At 37.3% G+C, this 9,350-nt stretch overlaps 1 pseudogene; it reads left to right on the top strand.

The window, feature by feature from the left end:
• Window positions 1–239: 239 nt before the first annotated feature.
• On the top strand, window positions 240–869 carry LOC114699938 (annotated as a pseudogene).
• Window positions 870–9,350: the final 8,481 nt, after the last annotated feature.

Genomic DNA, 9,350 nt, shown 5'->3' on the forward strand with positions numbered 1-9,350 from the left:
AAATCTGGATCCCTTTCCACCCAAGCTGCAATGCTTATACTTACATCAATGGTAAATAGTGAACAGATATTTTGATTTTGTTAAATTTATTTCATAGACCTTGTAGTTGTTATTACTTATTACTGCTATAGACTAACAATCATTTTAAAATTATGAAATTAAAAAAATAGGAAATTCAGAAGATAGTTACATGAAAACCTACTATTTGTCAGTCAGTTAAAAATATAATTTAGGAATAGATGGCCACCCCAGCAGCGTCCAGTCTGTCCAAACAGGTGTGGAGCTTCAGTACATCTGTGGTCAGGCCCTTTGCCAAGCTAGCGAGGCCCCCTGATCAGATATATGACATCAAAGGTCGCCCTTTATTCTCCTGCATCTGAACAGAATAAGCTACCTCAAGTAGAAAAGGAGTCGCTGCTGCTGGGACAACTCCTGAAGGATCCCAAGATATTTCCTGCTGTTCTGAATCCCCACATTAAGTGCTCCATCAAAATGAAAGGCCCAAAGGGCATCATAACAAAGGAAAGGTTTTCTCCCCTGACAGCCAACCTAACAAATTTACTTGCTGAAAACGGTTACCTAAGCAACACCCAGGGAGTCATCTCTGCCTTTCTTGCCATCGTGAGTGTCTACCATGGAAAGTGCCTTGTATGGTGACCACAACATCTCCTGTAGATGAAGCCATTCTCTCTAGGTTAAAGACAGCACTGAAGAGCTTCATGAGTCCAAGCCAACTATTGAAATTGGAGGTTCAGATTGACCTGTCAATTGTGGATAGGATGGTTTTTCGAATTGGGGAGACATACATTAGTATACCTGTAAAGACTAAGATTCAGAAGCTCAGCCAGTCCGTTTGGGAGATGATCTGAAAGGCTCCATCACCTGTGAAAGTTCTCATACTTGAAGCAACAATAAAATGCTTCCTGAATAGACATAAATAAATAAATACATAAAATTTAATTTAAAAGTAAGTTATGAGGGAGATATGAATGGGTTGTGGAAGGACAGTAATTGTCTTCTGTGTTTTTACCCACTGGTAAAAGCTCATGAGGATCTAAAAGATTTGTCTAAACCCATGGTTACACAGGCATCTCTGGTTAAACACAGTGAATCACAAAACAAACAAATAAAGAATGTGGGAAAAGTCTTGAGTGTAAGAGGGGTATTGTCAGGAGTGGGAAGGAGAAAAGATAGAGTGGAGATTGAGAGTAATTAGGATGTGTTACATATGTGTATGAAATTTTGAAAGAAAATTTTAGTCAGTTAAAGAGAACAGGGTGCCTGAGGGAGCAACTGGGATTGTGGCTTGGACTTTATAAGCATGTGCACACAGGCATGAACACCCGCACACACAGTGTATCTGCACACATTAAAATACATACACATGCACAAAAAATTATCAAACAAAGAAATTATGTAAACATCTGATATCGTATATATAGACACCACTGTGATAATAACATGCAACCCCTTTTGAGAAGCTTATATATGCAGCACCTCTCTTTTTCTTAACTCTTATGCTTAAAATCTGTATTGAAATACCTTTTAATAAACCATAGCACAACTCTGTTCAAAAACTATAAAATTAAAAATGACTTCATGTAATAAGAAAAGTAATGTGAACTGACTGGAAGTCAAGAAGGGGACCAGCTATAAAGGGAAGAGGTATAAGAAGGCAGTGGGAGAAAGGAACCAGTGAGGAAAAGCATAACGAAACACACATATGAAGATACTGAGATCAAGTCCCTTATTTTGTTGCAGTGATGGCTAGTTAATTGTCAATTTGACACAACATAGATCATAGAGGAAGAAAGTCTCAATAACCATTGGCTAGATCAAATTGGCTTCTGTGTATAACCAAGGTGATTTTCTTGATAATGTTAATTAATTTGGGAAGGCCCAGGCCACTGTAGGTAGCTCCCTTCCCTGGGGTTTGGGTCCCAGATTATGTAAATGTTGAGCAGTAAGTGTGCATACATTCCCTCACTCTCTGCTCTTGATTGTGGATGTGACTAAGTTCTTCAAGTTCACACATAAATTTCCCACAATAGACTGTAACCTGGAATGTAAGCTGATCAATGCCTTTCTTATGTAAGTTGCTTTTACCAGGGCATTCTATAACAGCCACAGGAAATGAAACTAAGACAACTGCCAACCTAAAAACATTACTAAAAATATTAGCTTGTGACTTTTTTCTTTTAAACTGAAATTATTTATTTGATTATAAATTTAAAATTAATTTTGCCAGCATGATTTCTTCTATAAAGCTCAGAGAAAGAAAGTTTCCCTCATCTGAAGTTCTGTTAGCAGCAATGAGTATTCCTTTCTTGACTTGGTGTCTTAGAGGATGGAGTGCTAACAGTGTACCTATAGTAGGTGTAGAAAGTGTAGATACACTACTTCTCTCCCACACCTTTACACAGTGGCTTTGGTACAGTGTTAAGAACACAGTTTCCCTGGATTTCTGTAACTCAAATATGATAGTGATTTGTTTTTTCCTAGCATGGGACTCTTATTGTTCCTGGAAACAATTATTAATTGAAAGTATTTTTTTTCTTTAGAGAAAATTATCTAATTGTATCTAGACAGTACTGTAAAGCTTAAAGAAATTCGACCTTGAGGAATTCCTCGATTTTGCTATATATTAATTTGCATGCAGCTCTTCTCATGAGGGCAAGAATGGCTAAAATATTTTCTAAACCATGTGCTGTTCTCAGAACACACTGAGTGTTCTTAAGATGAATATTTCAAAGCTGTGTGTTTCCCGAGACTTTAGCCTGCATGGAGCTGTTGGCTTCAAGCTGCCTATTTTCTTCTTCGATGACTGTTTTGAGATAGAAAACTTTTGCATGCATTACTACTTTGTTTTCTGCATTTTAGTCAGGACTGACAACAGGGAATTCATAAAGTTTTGAAACTTCAGAAGTAAAAATGGATTATATCATGAATACTCGAGAGAAATAACTTAAACAGTCATTGGAAATACAGTTAACTCTGAGGTCAGGCAGGAGACTGACAGGGAATCATGCAATGGTAAGGAGAGGTAAACAATGTGGACTGGGGAGAGCATGTCCAGTTTACAGGAGAGAGATACTGTGCAGATCCAGTGGGACAGAGTTGCCAGACTGTGTGATAGATGCATAGGATCTGAATTTTAGCATGCCAGTTGTCAACACAACATAATACTTTGGAAGCTGGGGAGATGGGTCTGAGGACCAGTCAGTCTGCAGGTCAGGAGTTTACTCCCTCTATAGACAAAAACTTTAAACAATATGTTTCAATGATTATCAATTGCTTCTCTAAAGAATTGTTCCATTTAGACAGTATTAAACAGTATGTGTCAATTCTTGCCCTATTTTTGCCTGCTTTTCCTTAAGGAGGAAAACAATGACTATGATCCATTTTCTGTATAAAAATGCAATACATTTGAAGACTCGAGCACCCACAGAGAACCTATTAATCTCCTAGTGAAATGGTAGCAAAATGTTCTTATTATATTGCTCACACAGTTTTCTCAGGACTTTAGCTAAGAGGATTTAATAAGACCCTGTTTAAGACAGGAGGAAAGAGCTGTATCTTCTCACAGCGGGGTTTCTTTAAATCACTAAAATAACTCCTGTTCGAACTGAAAGCTCTTGATAAGCTTAAATATGCTTAATTAGCCCTAATACTGAACACTTAGTCAAAACATATTGTCATTGAGTGAAACAACCGCAAAGACAGTTTCTAATAATGACAGTTGTTTTGGACTGAGAATGGACTAAAACCATCCTGCCTTGTGTTCCTGTGCATAAGCATACTCTCCCAAACATACGTATTCAGAAAGTAAATTCTGATGTTTGTAAGTTAATGGAATTCAACTTGATGTCCTTTTGCATGCAACATTTTATCTGTAAACAAAGCTTAATATTGCATTGTTACATTATTTATCAGTATCTTTGATGTCATTCAACCATTTCCATCAATGTAACAATTTGAAGGCTTATATAGGCAACCAAATGAATGATCTTGACTTCAAGGAAATGAAAGGAGTTTTACTAGGCACTCTCATAAACAGGGGTGCCTTGAGCTTACATTTTGATCTTGGATTCAAAGTTGTATAATTAGTTATATGTTTTAATTTTATGTTTATATATTTCTATGTCTTTGTGTATGGTGTGTGTGTGCGTGTGTGTGTGTTGTGCATGCATATTTGCATATGTGTCCATACAAATGTGTACAGTGGTAAGTGTGCATTTGTGGTCTCACTCATGTGAAGGCCTCAGTCTGATTTTGGGACTCTTCCTTCATTGCTGTTCCATCTTATTCTTTGAGGTAAGACCTTTCAATCAAGCCTAGAGCTTGTCAGTATAAGCCATCCAACTAGCCATTTGGACCTAGGGATCTCCTGTCTTAGACTTCAGAGGATGGGATTCCATGCAGGCTACTTTGCTCACCTAACACTAATATGGGTTCTAGAGATCCCAACTCTGGGCCTCTTGCTTGCATGGTAAACATTTTAACTGCTGAACCACTCATTCGTACTTAGTTTTTTGTTTGTTTGTTTGGTTGATTGGTCTTTGATTCTTCATCTACCTCACTGATCTTAGTAGCCATCTTCTTGGTCCCACTCATCACTGAACACTTTCACACCTAGTATTCACCCTTCCTTCTTATTTTTTTGTAATGATTTTTTTTAGTATATATTATTTTAGTATTTTTATCTGTGTTCAAGAAAATAATGGTTCCCTTTTTTTTCTCATTTTCTTTCTGTTGTGATAGAAATATCCTCACAAAAAGAAAAATAAGGGATTAGAGGGCTTATGTTTGCTTATAATTCCAGGTTACATTCCATCAGTGAGGGAAAGCTATAGCAAGAACTCAAATTAGCTACTCGAATAACATTCTAAGCCAGTGGTTCTCAACTTCCCTAATGCTGTGATCCTTTAATTCAGTTGGACTCGCAACCATAAAATTATTATTGTTACTTCATAACTGTAATTTTGCTACAGTTATGAATCATTTTGTTAATATCTGATATGCAGGATATCTGATATGTGACCCTCCCCCCCAAAGGGGTCTTGCCCTACACATTGAGAATCAGTGTTCTAATTCAAGAACAGAGGAAATGACTATTCCTAAGTTGTCTCCTTGCTTCTGCTATACTTACCTTGTTTTCTTCACTCTCACATAGTTCAGGACCAGAACATGAAATGGTACAATGCACTATCAGGGTGAATCCTCTCATCTCAGTCAAGATAATTTTCTACGTACATAACCAAAGGCTAACCTAATCAAGATTAGTACACACTGAATCTCTCTTTCCAGGTAATTCGAGGTAGTGGCAAGTTAACAATTAAAAATCAACCAGTATCACAGTTTTGGAGAGAAGTGATTCCTAACTCCTTAGGTTGTTATGAACATGTTTCTTATTCATATCTGATTTGTAAGAAGCCAGGATAGTCTCTATCATGTTATAGAAACCCAATGAAGGCTTAATGAATGGTGGTAATTCATCTACCCTCTAACCAGGTTCCTGTCAAAGCTTAGTTAAACCCAATTTGGATTCATAAAGCCCTTGCAGTAGAAGTCGACCAAACAATGAGCATGCTTTATCTCCATTACCATTTCAATTCTAGTCAAAGTTAAAAACCAGTAAACTTCAATGAGATTCCATGTAGAGACATTATATTCAAGGAGTCTGTATTTTATAGTCTTTTTAAAAATAGAACTTACTTTTTCTTTTAAAACATATTCAAAACTACTCACACATTAAAATTAAAAGCTATGTTAATTGTCAAGATAATAATATATCAAATTTAGAAATCATAATGTCTCCCAATTATGGTTGTCAGAATGTCAGGACTTTGTGAATTAGTAAGCAAACATGGAATCGTTTTCTTAGTAGACCATTAAGTGGCACATTCTTAGAAATATGTGATTAATTACTACCATAAGGAAACACATAGTGCACAGATTAAACTATGTTTACATATAATTGCACAGGATCTTCTTCTCAATTGAAAGCTAATTGTTCTTTCAAAATACCTAGGGATCCAGTCACTTAATTGTGTAAATGGTGAGTCAAACTCACTTGTGTAGTACTTCCTTCTCATGGATATACTGCAAATGTGGCTATGAAAATAAGTGGAAATTTACAGGCTTCTCTATTATACCTCAGAGGCATCTATTATGTAGGCAACCACACTAGAGTAACAATTTTGTTTATTTATTTAATATCACAGCTGCTGTTTCCTTTCCTTCCTCTCTCCACCTCTGCTTCCCACCCTCATCCACTCCTCCTGTTTTTATTTGGAAAAGGACAGGTCTCCCATGGATATTGACAAAACATGGCATGTCAAACTGTAGAAAGACTAAGCACCGAGCCTTGTATTAAAGTTCAGCAAAGCAACCCAGTATGAGGAATAGGGTTCTAAAAGCCAGTAAAGGAGTCAAAGACAGCCTCTTATCCCACTGTTAGGAGTCCCACAAGAAGACTAAGCTATACAATTGTCACCTATAATTAAAGGGCCTAGCTCAGTTCCATACAGGCTCCCTAGTTGTTGGTTTAGTCTCTATGAGCTCCTGTAATCCCAGGTTAGTTGATGCTGTTGGTTTTCTTGATGTCCTTGAACCTTCTGGCTCCTACAATCCTTCCTCCCTTTCTTCAGTAGGATTCCCAAGCTCAGCCTAATATTTGGCTGTGGGTCTCTGCATCTATTTCCATCAGTTCCTGGATGAAGCCTCTCTGATGACTATTGGACTAGGCACCAATCTATGAGTATAGGATAATATTGCTAGGCATCATTCAGTTACACTGACATTTTTTAAAACTCCAGTCATGTTTGATTCTATCCTAGGTCTCTGCACTGTCCAGCCTCTGGGTCCAGTGCTCTGGGCAGTGTCAGGGGTGGGGTGACCTTCATGGCATGGGTCTGAGGCTGGACAAGTCATTGGTTGGTCACTCTTATGATCTGTGTATCACCTTTACCCCAGCACATTCCACAGACGGGACAGACAGCAGGTCGAAGGTTATGTGGCTGGATTGCTGTCCCAATCCTTCCATTGGAAGTCTTCCCTGGTGACAAAATATGACCAGATCTGGCTATGTGTATGCAATTGCTAGAAGTCTTAGTTGAGGTCATTCTTGTAGATTCCTGGGAGTTTCCCTTGCACCAGGTTTCTACCTGACCCCCCAATGTTCTCCTTTTCCAGTTGGATCTTTCAGTACTCTTCACCTCACTCCACCAATACATGATCTCTTATGTTCCCATCTTCACCTGCTCTCCCCACCCCCACTCCACCCACAAAATCTCTTCTATTTCCACTTTTCAGGGAGATCCAAATGTCTCTGCCCCTCTTAATACCTAGGGAGATCCAAGACCTGCCCCTCTTATTACCTAGCCTCTCTGGGCTTGTGGATTATAGCATGGTTATCCTAAATTTTACAGCTAATATCCACTTATGAGTTAGTACATACCAAATTTGTCTTTTTGAATCTGGGTTACCTCACTCAGGATGATTTGTTTCTAGTTCCTTCCCTTTGCCTTTGAATTTCATGATGTTATTGTTTTTAATAGCTGTATAATGCTCCAATGTATAAATGCATCACATTTTCTTTATTCATTTTTCAGTTGAGGGACATCTAAGTTCTTTCCAGTTACTGGCTACTATTACTAAAGATTCTATGAACATAGTTGAGCAGGTATCCTTGTGGTAGGAATGAATGTCCTTTGGCTATATACCCAAGAATGGTTTAGCTGGGTGTTAAGGTAAATCAATTTTCAATTTTCTGAGAAACTACCACACTGACTTCCAAAGTGGCTGTATAAGTTTGCACTTCCATCAGCAGTGGAGGAGTGTTCCCTTCACTCCACATCCTCTCCAGCATGAGCTGAATGTACATTGAGGTCTTTGAACCACTTGGACTTGAGTTTTGTACGGGGTGATAGATATGGATCTATTTGCATTCTTCTACATGCTGACATCCAGTTATGACAGCACCATTTGTTGAAGATGCATTCTATTTTCCATTGTGTAATTGTGGCTTCTTTGTTGAAAATTGGGTGTACATAGGTGTGTGAATTTACATCTGAGACTTCTATTCGATTCCATTGATCCACCTGTCTACCTTTTATGCCAATACCATTGGTTTTTATTACTATATCTCTGTAGTAGAGCTTGAAATCTGGGATGCTGATTCCTCTGGAAGTTCTTTTATTGTACAGGGTTGTTTTAGAAAGCCTAGATTTTTTGTTTTTCCACATGAAGTTGAGTATTGTTCTTTCAAGGTCTGTACTACTGAATCCAGATACACTGAACCTGATAGAAGAGAAAGTGAGAAATAGCCTTGAACATATTGGAACAGGAGACAACACCTGAATAGAACACCAATACACTAATTATGCAAATGCTAAGATCAACAGTTAATAAATGGAGCCTCATGAAACGGAAAAGTTCTGTAAGGCAAAGGACACCTTCAATAGGACAAAATGGCAGCCTACAGAATGGAAAGAGAATTTCACCAACCCCCACATATGACAGAGGGCTAATTTCTAAAATATATAAAGAACTAAAAAAACCCTAGATATCAACAAAGCAAATAGTCCAATTTTAAAAAGAGGTACAGATCTAAACAGAATTATATTGGAATTTTGATGGGAATTGCATTGAATCTGTAGATTGCTTTTAGTAAGATGGCCATTTTTACTATGTTAATCCTGCTGATCCATGAGCATGGGAGACTTTCCTTCTTCTAATAACTTCTCCATTTTATTTCTTGAAGGTTTGAATTTCTTGTTGTAAAGGTCTTTCACTTGCTTAGTTAGAGTTACCTCAAGAAATTTTATATTATTTGTGGCTATTGTAAAGGGTTTTGTTTCTCTGATTTCTTTTTCAGCCCGTTTATATAGGAGGGCTACTGATTTTTTTTTTTTTTTAGTTAATCTTGTATCCAGTTACTTTACTATGGGTGTTTGTCAGCTGTAGCAGTTTCCTGGTAGAATTTTTGGTCACTTATTATACTATCATATCATCTTCAAATAATGATATTTTGATTTTTTCCTTTCCAATTTGTATTCCCTTGATCTCCATTAGTTGTCTTATCTATAACTTCAAATACTATATTGAATAGATATGGAAAGAGTGGACAGCCTTGTCTTGTTCCCAATTTTAGTGGAATTGCTTTGATTTTGTCTCCATTTAATATATTGCTTTTATTATGTTTAGGAATGCTCCCCTTATCCCTAATCTCTCCAAGACTTTTATCTTGGAAGGGTGTTGGATTTTGTCAAAGTATTTTCCAGCTTCTAATGAGATGATCATGTTTTTTTTTTCTTTCAGTTTGTTTATATGGTGGATTACATTGGCAG

The sequence above is a fragment of the Peromyscus leucopus genome, chromosome 6 (assembly GCF_004664715.2).
Source record: "Peromyscus leucopus breed LL Stock chromosome 6, UCI_PerLeu_2.1, whole genome shotgun sequence".
Taxonomy (NCBI): domain Eukaryota; kingdom Metazoa; phylum Chordata; class Mammalia; order Rodentia; family Cricetidae; genus Peromyscus; species Peromyscus leucopus.